At 42.7% G+C, this 16,733-nt stretch overlaps 1 protein-coding gene and 1 long non-coding RNA gene across 8 annotated transcripts in view; one reads left to right on the forward strand and one right to left on the reverse strand.

Annotated features, from left to right (window-relative positions):
- The window catches only part of LOC121043147 (uncharacterized), a 2,952-nt gene extending 611 nt beyond the window's left edge, over positions 1–2,341 (reverse strand). The window contains exons 1-2 of the long non-coding RNA XR_005796704.1: positions 1,747–2,341; positions 1,181–1,269 (exon numbers count right to left, since the gene is read on the reverse strand). This is a non-coding gene — a long non-coding RNA (uncharacterized LOC121043147). The remainder of the gene's footprint in view (positions 1–1,180; positions 1,270–1,746) is intronic.
- The window catches only part of PDZD2 (PDZ domain containing 2), a 368,874-nt gene that overhangs the window by 246,001 nt on the left and 106,140 nt on the right, over positions 1–16,733 (forward strand). The window lies entirely within an intron of this gene.

A 16,733-nucleotide genomic window follows, 5' to 3' on the forward strand; every position in this document is an offset into this window, starting at 1 on the left:
AAAGAAAGAAAGAAAGAAAGAAAGAAAGAAAGAAAGAAAGAAAGAAAAGAAAAGAAAAGAAATCACTACAACTGGCAAGTGACAAAGTCTGGATTCAAACCTAGGACTGCCAGGCTCCAAAACCTGCATTCTATCCAATGGGCTGCTAGGTCTAACTCAGCCCGTGCCCCAGTGAGCATCACATCCTCCCCGTGGCACAGGGAGAATTCTGGAAGATCTTCCTGGCTAGAGTCCAGCCGGTTCCAAACACAGCAGCTTTACCATCTCTTTCCCTCTGTACAGAAGGAGGAAGGTGCTCCGGACCAGGAGTCCAGATGGGCTCCGTGAAGCTCCATCGTCATTATTCCTAAATTTTAGCACTTATAGAGTGGTGACAGCCACATATTCCTTACCCACCTCACAAGTTTGTAGTGGTCGGATAGTGATGATGATAGTACTACTACTGACTTTCATAAGATGTAGAGTTACACCAAAGTAAGGCAGTAGTGATAATAGTGTGGAATGTGTAACCCCAGGGGCTCTGATTAGTCTTTTATCCCTCCACTGATACACTTTGCCTGACACTATTCTCTTGACCTTTCCTCCCACTCTCTCCTACATGAAGGCTGTGAGTAGCAAATCCAAACTTTACTGTATAAGGAATGGAAAACAGACCTGTTAGATGAAGGCATCCATTAGAAATGCGGGCCTGTCTTAAAGAAGCTATGGCTGGGGACTCCTCCCTTCGCAAGAACTTCTAGGTGAGGTCTGAGCAATGCAAATGACTGAAGTCTTTAATTCTGTTATGTAACATGTGCTGTCCATGCTTGGCTGACAAGATGGCAGCCCGTTGCTACTGCTACAGGAAAAGGAAGGAACAACTGCCTGGTTAAAACACGTGTTCTGATGACCTGTCAGATGGCGTAGGGGAAAGGACAAAGAGGAAACCGAGCCTCTCCCAAAGTTTAGGGCCCTTTAGAAACCTGTGTGAAACATGAATAGTACACATTGACATCTTTATTGGGTTTGTTTGCTTTTTAAATACCCTCTGACGCATGTTTAGTGAGGAGAGAAGCTGATAGGACATATAATGCCTGTTGGCCCTGAGCCAGGGGGAAATCACCACTCAGTGGTTTGAGTTCTCTGAAACTCACCGTACCACAAGACCCCACCCTCAGGCAGGAGGTCACACATTACAAACCTGTGACGGGGAAGTTACTAAGAATTGGCAAAGGTGTTCCGGAGGTCCTGTTGTTAAAGGTGATCATGGAGTCAACTTCAGTTGTCTTGCTAAAAATCAAAAAATAAAATAATTGCTTAAACATTTTCCCCTCTGAAATTATTTAAGCATCTCAGAGCAGATACTGAATGGGAAAATAGTTGGTGTTTCTGTGACTCAGTTACCCACATGACTTCATCTCGTGGATGATCAGCTCTAGCCACCCTAGTGGTTTTGTCCGTTGTATAGTCCTAAATCATTTCCCTTGCTTGGCAATATCTTTGTTGCTATGCCTTTAAAAAGTCGTGAAAGACAGGGCACCTGGATGGTTCAGTCAGTTGAGGATCCAACTTCGGCTCAGGTCACGATCTCGTGGTTTGTGAGTTCGAGCCCCACATTGGGCTCCATCGCTGGCACCTTGGAGCCTGCAGCCTGCTTCCGATTCTGTGTCTCCCTCTCTCTCTGCCCCTCCCCCACTCACACTCTGTCTCTCTCTCAAAAATAAACATGAAAAAATTAAAAAAAAAACAAATTAATGAGGAACATACAGTGATGGTTCTCCTAAAGATGATCTTCACCAGATCTTAGGTGCCATTAATCTGATCAAAATGTATACATAACATCTGTCTCTTGTTCTAGTCAATGTTGCTGCTGTTTATTGGAGTAAAGACTATTTACCCCGCAATGTATTGTGTGAGAAGAAATGATTATAAGTTGCAGCTGGAAATCTGTCATTCCTTTTCATCTAAATATGAAACATAATGATTTTTAAAATAAACCAGGACATTTTATACAATCCAAATGCAAAAATTCTAAAGATTCAAGAATTAAAACAGCAGGGTAATGTTTTTCCTGTTATTGATGCCATAAGTATCACATAGGTAATTTTTCCCTGTATTTTTAAAACACATATTTTAAATATTTTTCAGTGATATATAGTATTTAAATTTGAGTCAATAGATCATCTTTGTTCTTACGGATTAATCTGAAGTAAATGAAACAGCATGCATTACTTGGGAAACAGGGAAATACATCTTGATATTTTGAAAGATTTGTACTAAAAGGGGCTTTAAGTCACTTCAATAGCATATCTAATATATGTATTTAAAATCTTGTGGTTATATAACCATGAAAAACATGATGAAGTTATCTTAAGCAGGTCTTAGAGGCTTTACAAGATTGCATCTTACTGTGAAAGAAGTTCAAGAGTCAAAGTCATGGAAAAGCTGAAAGGGGTGGGGCGAGGCTGTATTCATTTTCTCTGAGTGATGTAAGAAAGTACCACAAACGCAATGGCTTCCAGCAGCAGAAACGTCTTTTCTCATGGTTCTGGAGGTTAGCAGTCCAAAATCAAGTTGTCAACAGAGATGGTTCCTCCCAGAGACTCTGAGGAAAGAAATGTCTCGGTCTGTCAGCCTTCATCTCTAGGAAATCCCGGGCATTTCTTGGCCTATAGATGTATCACACCAATCTCCACCTCCAGCTACATACCACCACCTTCTCTGGGTCTCTGTGTGTTCTTTTCTGTCTCTTATAAGGACACTTTCTTTGGATTCAGAGTCCACCCCGATACAGTGTAATCCTTAAGTAATTACATGTGCAATGCAGAGGCCCTCTTTCCGTGTAACATCACATTCTGAGGCTCTAGGTAGGCGTGTATGGGGGAGGAGGGGTGCAGGGGGAGCCATTCAACCCAGAAGCTTTCCACTATGACATCTCCAGTGTGAGCGGAATTAGAATTCACGGTCAAATTCCAACCCAGAGCCTTGAACGTGATCTTAATTTCTGCCTGGACCTTCTCTCCTCATTCCAGGCCCCATGCTTCAGCCTCCTCTCAGCCTAGCTGACTTCTGCTGGACCTCAGACCCCTGGTTCTTCCTGAAGGAAACCTTTCATGTTCACATCCATCCCCAAAGCAGTCCAGGCCCTCTTTTAGAAGTTTCTGAAGTAACCTGTGCTTCTGTTGGAACATTCTTCATATAATTAATATCATTTTAAAATTTATAGAATATAAATTCATATTATATGTTTTTATTTTACATATCAATATTTTTAAATATTTACCTAGTAGCTAATAAATTTTATTAAGATCTATTAATTTTTATCTTGCTGTTTTGTTATATAAAATTTTATTTCTGTGATAATATACAATTTATAATATAAATGTTATGTTAAAAATATAACCTGTTACATTATGTCGATTATGTCAATGATATATAATGTCAATATAACAACATATATTAATATATAACAATGATATATAATGTCAATATAACATTAACAATAATATGTTATATTATTGACATAATATAATTCATAATATACTATAATAATTATAGAGTTAATTATAAAATTGGCACATTAATTTGTAACATTAATTATAGGTTCACTGTGAAATCTATGAGGGCAGAAGTCAACTACCTTATTCTATTCTTTGTCAGCACTGAGCCAGCATGCCTGCTCTGCATATTTTGAGCCTTATTCTCTGCATATCATCTCCTTAATTTTCAGAGAAAATCTTTTCCTTGGCACGACTGAGTCTCTTGTGTCTGCTACTAAATGCCTCATGGGAAGCCCCCTTTTGGGGGGTGGGGGAGTAGTTGTGTGTTTTTTTATCTTCACCTCCACATTCATTCATGGAAGCTGGGGAGTGATTTATGGTTGGATTCGGTGTTATCAGAGAGGTGTCTTTGTGTTGTCTTGAAATCCAAGGCAAGGCATTTTAAATACAACTTCATTAATTGGCCCTGTTAAGATTTAAGAAAAGAATGAAATCTGAAAACCCACTTTTCTTACTTGTTCTTCCTGTAAGTTGCTTTTTGTCTTGTTTTCCTTCTATTCCTCACCTCTGCCCTAGAGAGAGAGAATTGGGACATCTAAACTTTAAAAACCAGACTTTTTAAAAAATGTTTATATTTATTTTGGGAGAGAGTGCATGTACACGGTGGGGGTGGGGAAGCAGGGCAGGAAGTGCAGAGAGAAAGGGAGAGAGAGAGAGAATCCCAAGCAGCCTCCGTGCTGACGGGCTCCATCCCACGACCACAAGATCAGGACCTGAGCCAATACCAAGAGTCAGACACTTCACCCACTGAGCCCCCAGGAGCTCCCGGACATTTTCCTTAGACCGGAACTGTAGACTCTGATGTGGAACTTAAGCCACTTGAAAGAGTCTGTGAGAGTCCCCTTTGGACTTTGCTTCATATTTACATTTATGTCTTGAAGATATTTCTAGTGAAATTGGGCCTTATAAGCTTTGTGCCTGATAATGTAAAGATTTCTCCTTTTTCAGTTCTTGAAGAAACAGCAGTATTGAAATTTGCCACCCATCTGCTTTGTCCAACAAAGCTTTTCACTCTCTTAAGTCATCTAAGAGATCATGTCCTTTTGCCCAAAGCCAAAGTACCAGGAAGGGCCCTTCTGAGAACAGGCGATGCCGACATGTCCATCCTTTGAGAAGTTGAACAGGGAAAGTAAACACCTCTCATTTGATGTTCTCAGTACACCATAAAAGCAAATTTTACAAGACTGCAGTTAAGTCTCTTTAGAAGGAAATCTCTGAAGAGAACTCAGGATGCAAGGTGTTAACAGCAAAAAAAACCCTCCTAGTTATTGAGAGTTGCTGTATTCTCTGAAATATGGTGTCCTGGGTCTTTCCCAGAGCCCACGTGGAGCATATGGGTGCCCTGACCCCTGATGACTGCTGTCCTCATAAAGCTCCAATCTCTGTGAAGAGTGGGTGTGGTTTGGTCCCCAGTTTGGGAAGCCAGAACAAGCTAAGGTACCCCTTTATCTGTGAGAAATACTTGAGTCTAAAGGGAACAGTGCCACAATGGAAAACTCTCATATTTTCTTCCCCCAGAGATTCAAGAAGGTCCTCTGGTCAATGCTTTTGTTTCCCTCACTTCCAGACTCTTCCAGATCACACTTCCTGGTGTGCAATTCAAGAAATAACTTTTTGGGGTATTTGTTTTTCCAGGCGGCCCATGGCTCTGATTTTGTTTTTGGATGTTTTCTGTTTGCTCGAGGTTGGAGGGTTCCAAGTTTAGCATGTGCTGTCTGCCAGCTATTTCCTGTTGAGAACTCTTGGTAACAAAGTGAGCTGCTAATATTCTAAAACATGCTTGTGACTCAAATACCCACACCTGTGTGCACCTCTCACAAAAGTAGAGATGCTGGCTGTTCATGCTGGGAGTGTTTTCCCCTAGAGTTGAAATCATGTATCTACAGAGACCCTCTCTAGACATTTAAAAAATATCATAATGTTTGACTGTCTAATGGCATTGTAATATGTTGAAACGTTTAATATTAAAACAACTGGGCTTTTGAAATCCCTGCCTCAGAAAAGTAAAAGATGCCCTTTTAAATTTTTTTTTTTTTTTTAAACGTTTATTTATTTTTGGGACAGAGAGAGACAGAGCATGAACGGGGGAGGGGCAGAGAGAGAGGGAGACACAGAATCGGAAACAGGCTCCAGGCTCTGAGCCATCAGCCCAGAGCCCGACGCGGGGCTCGAACTCACGGACCGCGAGATCGTGACCTGGCTGAAGTCGGACGCTTAACCGACTGCGCCACCCAGGCGCCCCAAAGATGCCCTTTTAAAGGAGGCAACAGAACCAAAAGGGAGAGTTGTTGTCCAGTTATCTGTGACAAATGGCAGAAAGGTAGGTCAGAGAGAGAGGATGCTGAGAGAGGGGCAGCGTTCCTGCTCGTGCACACATGCATCTGATTTAATCATGGCAGTTGCCCATGTCAGCGGCCCACATATTTTGCAGAGTTTCAGGGGTCAGCCCATCTCACAGCGTGGTTGGTTGGGATAAGCAACCTCCCAGGCTCCACCCTGAGTCCTGGGTCAGTTCCAGGACCTCTGGGACCATCCTCGGGGTTCAGGTCAAGCCAGAGAGCTTGCAATTTCTCCGGGAGTTGGAGGCTGACCCCAGCCAGATGGACATGGAAGCAAAACAAGAGGCCACCCTTGGTCTGTGTTTTGAAAGACATGTGCCTTTCTCTCTCTGGCAGAGAATATGGCCTGCAATTGGCCACAGTCCATGCTGATTGCCTATATGAGCCTGATCCCCCACAGCACACACACACCCCTTCTTCTCCATGGAACCACATAGTCCACGAGACCCCCAGAACGCCTGTCTTTGAGGGGCACCTGGGTGGCTCAGTTGGTTAAGTGTCTGACTCTTGATTTCGGTTCATGTCATGATCTCACGGTTCGTGAGATAGAGCCCCAAGGCAGGCTCTGCGCTGACAGCACGGAGCCTGCATGGGATTCTCTCTCTCCTTTTTTCTCTGCCCCTCCCCACTTCGTGTGCTCTCTCTCTCTCAAATACACTTTAAAAACAATGCCTCTCTGTGAGGGCTCTGTGTCTAACACACGTTTGCTCTGCCTTTTCAGATCTTTGGTTTTAGAATAATTTCTGACTCTGCCTATCCTTGTGAATTTGGTTTCTCCAGAACCCATTCCCCTTGCCCCCACCTGGACTTGACTGTGGTTCTCTCTGCTTCATTCAGACCACAGAATCTGACCACTCCCTTCTGTGAGTTTGCTTTTCATCCAGGACAATGTCAGCAGACCAGTCTAACAGGCTGACCTACGATCACCTAGCAAATTTCTGAAAGGGAAAGGGGCTAGCACTGGTATTTATTATGTACCACATGGGAAACCAGCCCACGTAGTCCATTATTCTATTCAATCCTCCCAATGACCATAGGTCTACAAGACTCAGGGGTCAGTCTCTGAGGTTTAATGTCCTGCCCAAGGGCCCAAAGTGGCAGTGCTGACACCTGAACCAAGCATAATCTTGCTCCAAATACTTGATACTGAGATGAAGTTTGGTGAAGTTGTTTAGGTATTGAGTGAAGAGAGTCTAATCCAAAGGAGCACCTTTGCAAAAGGAGCCTCTTGCCCTTTGGTTTTTTCCTGCCATCAGCAAACAGGTTTAAATGCCGATCATCCAACTTGACTTCTCAAGAATGCTCTGCTGGCTGCTTCTGTACCCAGATTAGCTGAGTCCTACGCATCCCTCACAACCTTTTTTGGCTACTGTTATTTCCTATCACCTCCTTTTTGGGACATACTTTGTTATTTTCTTTATATTGCCCTCACTCACGCTCTCCAGGAAGCAGATGCTGAGTTAGAGCTAAGAGTGCAAAATGTCCTGGGAAAGAAAACGGGAGGAAGCGGTGCTGGGCAGGGGAGCCACACACCGTGCTGCCCACCTGACAAAGTCGGTCAGCCCAACAGGGGGCTCTGAGAACAAGTGTGCCTGGGGGAACTCTGCACTGGGTAGCAATGGCCAGGCCCCATCTCCCAGTTGTCAGGAAGCAAGAAGATCCTGTCTCCTCAAGGTCCTTCTAGCCAGACTAAGCATCATATTGACATGAGGCAGATTAACAGGAGAAAATCAAATTTAATAGCATACATACAAGGAATCCACACAGACATAGAAATATCAAAGACAGGCAAAAAGAGGTCTATGTGTCATTCTGAACTAAGAGGAAGGAGATAGGGGTCTTGGACTTCAAAAAGAGGGAATGCAATTCACAGGAAGATGAAAAAGAATGAATGTTTGGTAAACAGATGTTTGCTGGGCCACTCAAACAATGAGTTTGAACAAACTGGCCTTGCTAGGTTCCTCCCTGACCATCATATCTAGTTCACAGTACAATGCAGTTATCTATGCTGATAGCTCTCTTCCTGGAGCAGTTCCTCTATCTAAATTCTTTTCAGGCCTTTGTAAAACATTGGAGTTGCCAAAACTGCTGAGTTTGATTGTTTTTTAACTCAAAATAATCTTCACACCAAAGTGGCCCATTTGGGACAACCTGCCCTTGGCCCCTATACCATCTTGCTTGCCATTGGCCAGAAATTGCCCCAGGAGAGCATGACTTTGACTTGAAAGCTGAGGGGGACCCTGATGAAGCTCACAGCTGGAGGTCCTGACCTAACTAACACTCCTCACCAGCTGGACAGCAAGTGCTTACTTGAGGGGACATCTGAGTGGTACTTCAGCCCAGAGATTTACCTGCCTCATGCCCATTCTGACCCATGTGGGCCCATCACCACTTGACAGCACGTTATCTTGGACAAGAATGCACAGGAACAATGAATATGGTATTAAGGTGCCTCTTACGGCCAGAAAGTGTACACAGACTACCTGCAGTCAGAAGGGGCAGTTCATCGTAGAAGGAGAGGTGTGCAGTGCGTAATACTGGTCTGGGGTGGGGGCACTGTGGAGAGGGAGGGGGTGACTGAGCTCCAGAGTGTGCCTGAGGGAGAGGCCATCGCCGGAGGGCATATCTTGTGTTGGCCGTCTTGTGTGGCCTTGGCTGGGTTGGGGGCCAGGTTGGTTCCTTAATCCTCTGATACTGCCTAATCTGAGCAAGTATTGCATCTGCTTTTCCGGGATTCCCGGGGACTGTCTCAGCTCATACCTGAGAGATGGAATGAGAGCTGGCCACTTCCACCCACACCCCAAGAAACCACCTCACCCCTCCCAAATACTAACCTGCCTTCTGGACCTGCCTAAAAGTACCTCTTGTTTTCCCTAGGGCCCTTTTCTTATGGGTGTGGGACATATTCTGGGTTGTTAACATATCACTAAAATGGAATCCCTTGTGATATTAAAGTGGGGAGAGGTTTCTTTTGGCTACTGGAAGTTGTAGGCCTTCTCCTTCATCCAAACTTATCATAATGACCACCAGTAGGATGGGGCTTGGCTACAGTGAATCCCAAGGTCCCTGGCTGGGTTTGTTTGTGATCAGGTGGGAATTTGAATCCCAGCTCCACCCTTGCTGGCTCTGAGACCTGGAGCCAGTTATTCTCCAGTTTTCCCCTCTCTGAAACCTGACCTGTAACATCAACCTTAGGGTTGCTTTAGGCTGACATGAGGCAGGGTGCATGTGCAGTTAACTCTGTACACAGCATGGAGTTACAGCATAATATGGGTATTCGCGCCCCCCTGTCTATTATAACTCCAGTGCGCTTTTGGAGCTTCTCTTATCAACACACCATTAAAAGTAAGTTTTACAGTTTCGAATCAGCATTGATGCTTGTGCATCCGATAATTTCAGCTTTCTTTAACACTTGCAGTTTTGTTTAAAATCTCAGTAGACAATTGCAAACATACAAATGCCTCTGTATGTTCCTTGTCTGAACATAACTAAGAACCAGGGGTCACGAAGATACTCAACGATGCCACAGTTCCAGTTGGTCAATATGAAGAGTGCGCTGATGAGAAGCCAAGATTTTTCAGTGTTCTGTTAACATCTGTAAGGACTTGGCTGATGTGTTTCTCTAGGCCAGAGTTCTGTCTTGCTTGTAACTGAGGTTCTCCAAACCAAGAAGGTTCTAGAGGATCATGCAGATGGATGAACAAGAGGGAAAACAGCCACCAAATCCAACTTCTTAGAAGCACTCTTTGCTAGAGAAGGTTGCCAAACTTAGAAAGCCAGTTTACAGGAAACTTTGTAGATGAGGAGCTCTGTCCAGCCCAGCTCTGCCAGCCACAGAACCTTGGAAAAGAAAGAAAAAGAAGAAAAGAAAATCATACTTAAAAAAAATTTCTCAATACGCTGTATAGAAGAGATTCAAGAGAAGAACAGTGTGTGACATTAGTGGAACACACTGATAGAAGTACTCATTTTGCAATTTCTTAAGTATCTTTTCTGTGCTGACTTCAAAACAGTGAAAGAAATTCGGAAAAGAAGCCCACTATCTTGATGGAAGCTGTTTTGACATAAGTGAAACCAGGCTTGGAGTGAGGTGGGGGCAGACTCTGGCCAAGCCAATGGAACAGACCCTGGAAGGATTGAGGCAAGCTGGGGAAATTGTTTCAAGATGCAGCTGGAGCCACTTGAAAGGGGAGAGAACTGGAGGGTACAGACATTTCATCAGTGTTTGCATTAGTGTGTGAGTAGCTTGATGTGCGTTCTGAGATGCCTAGGCCTACAGAAGCCTCCCTTCTCTTAGCATCACCTCTGGGGAGGGGGAGGAGGGTGACTGTCTTTCGAATAGTGCAGTGTGAGAGTTTGAGGATTACTAGCTGGTGGTGAACTCTCAGATTTGGTTGGCTTTAGGGAAGAGGGAGAGAAAGGGAGAATGTGTGTTGCTAATTCTCATAGCTTCCAGTGGCTTTCACCACAGGGAACATGGAAGCTGTGGCAGGGGCAATATGGAACTCAGTCTCTGTGTCATCTTTAACACATTTCTCAGCACTTGGTAACCCCGAGGCTGGAAAACAGATTGAGCATAATCTCTGGGACATGGTTTGGCTTCAGTAAGCCTTGAGCACCACTGATCTTGCCCTCTTTCAAGGAAAGTCCAAGGGCAGTACCACATGTAGGGAAGCATAGGAATTGCCATAGGAAATGCACCTGGCAAGGCTAGAAAGTTGGATCTCAGGCAAGACTCAAGACAGGCAGAGGGCTTTCCTGAATTTCATGTGTCTTACACTGGGCCCATCTTCAGCTCTAGGGACACATCCTAGCAAAGACCTCTGGTGATATGAAGCATCATCTTTTGCTGGCCAGGGAACAAGGCATAGGGGAGATATGGAAGGGTCATTAGCACCAATCGAGGCAAAAGAAGTACAGAGAAGACTCTGAGTCTCATAATAATCTGTTGCTGGTAATTTGTCCTGGACAAAAATAGCATGGAGAAAATTAAAAACGAAATGCTGTTGATGTGAATGCATAGTAACATGTTAGAATATAAATTATATACTACAACATTAGCATAGTATTTGGATCATTTACCTAGTCAATGTTAATGAGGAAAGATTTCCTTTTGCAGCAGAATTGGTTTATGATAATAGTGGCACAGTAGGAAAAAATCTAGGAGACCAAATGGGAAGGACTGCATAGTCCACCTAAGTGCAGTCATGTGAGAATTTTTAAATGTGGGAGAGGCTACCAGGGGTTTCCATAGCCCAAACTGGAAGGACTGGTGGGTATGACAGGAGGACATGTGAGACCAATAGGTGAGGTGCTAGCAAGTCTGTCTGAGGGCTGTCTCCTCAGGATAATTGGGTATGATCTGAAGGAAAGTGAAAAAGACATCAAAAGAGCACGTTTGCACAAATCAAGACTTTATAAGAGGTAAATGGCAGAATCCAGAAGGAGGTAGAGTTGGGTGACTAAGAACCTACTAAGAAGGAGTTGTTTTTAAGATGCAGGACACAAGAGACTACGTATTAGATGATTCCATTTACATGAAATGGTTGGAAGAGGCAGCCCTGTAGAAACAAAGTGGCGGCTGGGATGGGGAACGGGCATTAACTGTAACGGCATGAGGGGTCTTAATGGGGTGATGAAAATGTTCTAAAATGGATTTATGGTGTTTGCACAACTTGATAAATTTCCTTAAAATACTTAATTGTACATTTGAAACAGTTAAATTATATGCTGTGCAAAGTATATCTCAATAAAGTCATTTTTTAATGATTTTTTTTAAATAGAAGGGATCTTCTCATTGACCCTTCATTTTCATTATGGTGCTTTTTATGTGACAGCCACCATGCTAATGTAGGAGGGCATAAAGATGAAGATCTTCACAAACAGAGGGCATAAATAAGCAGTTTTCAAAGAAGGCAAATGATTAATAATTTTGACCTCACTAATCATCACTGGTTTGCAAATTATGACATGAGGTAGCTTTTGACTATCAGACTGACAAAAATTAAAAAGTGACAATATTCAAAAACAAACAGTTCTCTAAGACACTACAGCTGGGATTCTAAATTGTTACCCCCTTTTGAGAGGAAAGATTAGAATTACATATGAAACCCTTGAATATGCTCTTGATGAGCAAGAACTTTGGACCCAGAAAATCAACCCAAAGGAATTTATCTTTAGGGGTCTTAAAATGCCATGAATATTCTTGCACCTCCCAAGTTTCTGTCTCCAGACTAGTCTTCTGCTCCAAAATCCAGACTTAGAGAGCTAGCTGCCCACATGATCATATCAAGCTCAACGAGTCCAGAACTGAACTCCAGAATAGATGTATGCATTCAGAGTAGGTCAGAGACCCCCAAACCCAAAGGCTGCTTGTTCTACCAGCTCAGGTGATGACAACTCCACCTTTCTAGTTGTGAAAGCCAAACACTTCATCTCTCACTTTCTCTCATACCCTATATCACATCCAAAAGCACAGGCTATTGACTCTTCCTTCAGAATCCATCATGATTCTGGCCATTTCTTACCATCTCCGTGGCTACTCTCTGCTGAGCCAGCTTATCTTTTGCTGGAATTTCTGAAGATGATCTTCCATCTGGTCTTCGTCCTTCTACCGTTGCCCCCACCACAGTCCATTCTCAACACAGAAACAAAGGGGATCATTTTAAAACATAGTACATATCACATTACTCCTCTGCTCAAAACTAAAGAGCCCCCCCATTTTGCATAGAAGTCTTTACAACTGCTTATACAGCCCTCCATAAACCAGTCTCTGTTACCTCATCTCCTATTATTCTCCTCTCTTGCCCCTTTTCTCAAGCCTATTCCTCAGACACACCAGGAACGCTTCCAATTCATCACTCTTGCACTGGCTCTTCCCTCTGTCTGGAACACTTTGCTCCCAGGCAGCAGCATGGCCAACCCTTTCATCTTCTTCAAGTCTTTGCTCAGTGTGTTCTTCCCAGTGGGGCCACCTCAGGCACAGCATTTAAAGTTTCAACCTGGCTCTTCCAACTCCTGGCATGCTTGATCCTCTGTATCCTGTTCAGTGTTTTCTGTTTTCCATAGCACGTCTCACCTTCTAACATATGATATAGTTGGATGCTTATTTTAACAGGTCCATTGTTTGTTGCCTATCTCTCCCTCCTAGATAGTAAGCTCCACAAAGACAGGAATCATTTTGTTCACTGCTGTACCCCCCAAATGCCTAACAGTGCTTGGCATATAACTATTTGTTGAATGAATGAATGAATGAATGAATGAATGAATGAATGAATGAATGAATTTGTAATGAGCAAATAGTCATTTTATAAACAAAAAACAAGCATTATGTCATAAGGAAAAAAAGTGATATGAGTTCCCGTGTATATTGTCTGAGCTCATCACTCCATTCATGAGGTGTGATTGACTCATTCATGTACAGCAAAGTCTGACTCTCCCAGCATTCTTTCTGGCCCCATGGAGAACGTGACCAACATCATCAGGATGACCTAGCAAAGCAATGTGGCTGGAGTTTTGATTTGATTCTGTATAGGTTGCAGGTTGATCTCATAAAGTTATAAGAAACCCTGATTCACTCACAGTAATTTAATAAAGAAATGCAATCAGTTGCAAATAGAAGCCTGGAAGTTCTCTTTTAAGGGCCAGTATCTCTGTAGTATGTTTTATTAGGTCAGTTCTCACCATTGATCAGGCATCTCCTACTTAATTTAGCTTCTGAGTTTCTCTTTTCGAAAGGTATATGGTGGCTTAAAAAAAAAAACACTTTTATTGATTTAGGCAGAAATGAGGTGCATGAAAACCTTTGAGAAAAACTGGAACTTCATGTCAACCTGCTGCTATATGTTAGAAAGGACCACAACTCTGCTTCCTTTCTATTAAGCTGTACTGCAGTTGAAAATGTGTAGTGCATCCTAACATAGAGGCTACATAAATCATTTTTGTTAGTTTGGGATGGAGTTTTTAAGATAAATATGAAAATCAATGATTTCTTGTTACGGGGAAGTCAAAACAATTTTTCCATTAATCATATGATTTAGCTGCTTTTTATCCAGTGTTTTTCTGCAGTGTCTCTCCTACCCCCACCCCTTTGCATCCAGAAGCTATCTTGGCAGGAAACAGAAAAAGAATCAGCTGTGCTTCTGTACAGAAATGGATATTGCAGCCAATGGTTGCAGGAAATGGAATTCAAGTAGGGACAGGGCAGAAGTGAGTACACTTAACACGGATGAACACAAATGTAGCTTCTGCCTTTGAGGCTGGCACACTGAATTCAATCAGTGTTTATAGAATCAGACAGTAGAACACCCACCTTCTTTCTTACACCCCTTAGTATAGTTTCTCTTCTGTTTGATATGCCTTAAAAGATTCAGTATTGGTTTGTATAAGATGCATGTTTATTTTTATTTCTTAGTCGCTGGTATTAAGAGAAATATATTATTAATAGCTCCTTTTCTAAGTTCAATGCTGGGGAGCAGAACCAATTATAAACTGAGTTACTCTGTATATTATCCTGCTGAATGCCAAGAACTACAATTTTACTCTACTAGTAAGCTAACCAATTTGGCCTGCCTGGTTTCACGAATGCCGGTGGAAAGCATGAGACACTTGGATCAAAGATGGAAGACAGTTTATTATTCATAGAAATAGCAGTCGCTAGAGTATCAGCATATTTGCCCCAATTCCCCTGAGGGCAATATGGATCTCTGTCCTGCTGTATAGATGGATATGACTGAAATTTTGCTGCTAAGCTGTGTGGTGGTAGCAAGTTTTGGTAGCTGATAATTTGAATTGGATTTGAATGGTAATATTGTATTCTAGGTCAGAAAAAATTCTTAAATAAATATTTAACCTGATTTTGCAATATCAACTTGTTTGCCAATCCAAGTTGTATGATAAAAAATAATACAGATTTTATAATAAGAGAACATATTCATGTATTCATATTCTCTATTCTTGACTCCACATGAAGGAGAAGAGGAAAGAGTGGCCGACCCCCAGCTGTTGATGCTGGATGAGGACGAGAGATTCAGCTAAGCTGGACTTTATCAGTCACCTCTCTCACCCAGCGGTTGGAATATGGTGCTCTATTCATTTATACTCTAAGCCTAGACTCTGGTCTATTTTCAAAGTCTTATTGGTGCCTGAGCCCCATCTTTCTCTATCTAATCAGGGCTAACTTTCTCTCTCACGGTCCCAGCAAAGAAGTAGATGGATTTATTTTCAGAAATGGCCATATGAGCACACAAGGATATCAGGCACTCTTTTCAACACAAAATTCACCCCCAAATTCTATTTTACAGAGTCCCCAGAGAAAGTCTGGCTCATTCTAGGAAGGGTTGTAGAATCTGTGAGGAGTAAGCCCAACATTCAAGGTAGCTGGGAGGCAACAGCTGAGAGAGACTGCCCGTGGGGAATCTTGTTACTAAATGACTCCTGGAGATGTTTGTCATCTTCCCACCCCCTCTCATGGAGCTGTTTGAACTTGCCTCCCTCTGTTTCCCAGCCGAGATTTCGCTGGGAAATTAATCTGTGTATATTTAACACTTCCTCTCAACCCATTCTTCTCTGGGAACCTACAGATTTACAACCTCAGACAGCCCTCTGGATTAATTAGGCTTAGCAGGTTTTCAAAGGACCACAAACAGCTTCTTAACCTCCCATTACTTCTTAGGCAAGAGGCAATCATGAGCAAGAACAGTCGATCTCCATTCATCTTGTGTGTTACACAGGGCGGCTATTAGCAGTTAGTCCCATTGTGTAAAACTCCTGCCTGGACGTAGGAACTCCTCTATAAACATCTTGTTCCTCTACTGTCTATCCTGGGGGCCTGACTCACTCAGATGAAGTGAGAATGTCTGCTTTGCCAAAAAGTCTGAGTTCTGGAATTCCTTTATGTTGTCTGAGTTATACAGTGTTTTCAAGGCATTGGGGTGCAGGCCACCCAGGGGTGGTGAGCCAACTGACTCTGAATCACACATATGTATACACCAATGGATCTGCCTGGCAGCTCCCTTCTGTGGGTTCACACTATGTACCAGGCATCGGTAACTGATGGCCAAATGCCCAAGATGATTTTCAAAGGCACCTGGAGATACTGCTCCTTCTGAGGACTTTGGCAGAACAGTCTAGAATATCAGAATTGCATAGCTGCCTCATGCCTTCTTTTGATAGAATTAGGGCATGGATAAATAATGTGTGTCCTTGGCCTTCCAACACCTACTGTCTCTGCCCCTCTCATCTCCTGCCTCCCTGTCCTTGTTCTTTAAACTCCAGGCAGCTTTATCCCTCTAGCTTTTCCTAGCACCCAACCTTACCTGCCAGTCCTTCCTGGGCCTCCCACCCCTGGAGAACCCAGATGCCAGAATTATGATAGAGCATCAAGAAACACAGGAGGTACTCAAAGCTATTTTATTTTATTTTTATTTTATTTTAGTTTATTTATTATAAAGCACTTTTTGAGAGGAAAGGGAGGTAGAAGGGATTAAGTTACAAAAGGTGTTTGCAAAGGCCAAGTGAAGTGAGGAACCTCAATACATTCCACAGGGAGGATTCTAGGCTAGAATTTAGAACTTCATTTCTGGATATGCTTGTCTTTCCTCATTTATCTTAAGGCCATCCTGGGATGGTCAAAATCAAATTAATCAATAATTTTATATGTCAGAGGACAGTTTCAAATTTGGGGAAGAAACCAAAAAATTACTGAAGAGGAGACCTATTTTTCTGGACCAGGATTATATTCCATTTCTTCTTTCTCAAAGACTAACTTTGAAGTTTAAAGATTCTCATGGTGGGTAGGAATCCTTTTGAACTGAAAAAGGGATTTGGACATATGAATTAGCTAGAAAGGCACTGG

The sequence above is a fragment of the Herpailurus yagouaroundi genome, unplaced genomic scaffold (genome assembly GCF_014898765.1).
Source record: "Herpailurus yagouaroundi ecotype Mexico unplaced genomic scaffold, PumYag 29, whole genome shotgun sequence".
NCBI lineage: Eukaryota > Metazoa > Chordata > Mammalia > Carnivora > Felidae > Herpailurus > Herpailurus yagouaroundi.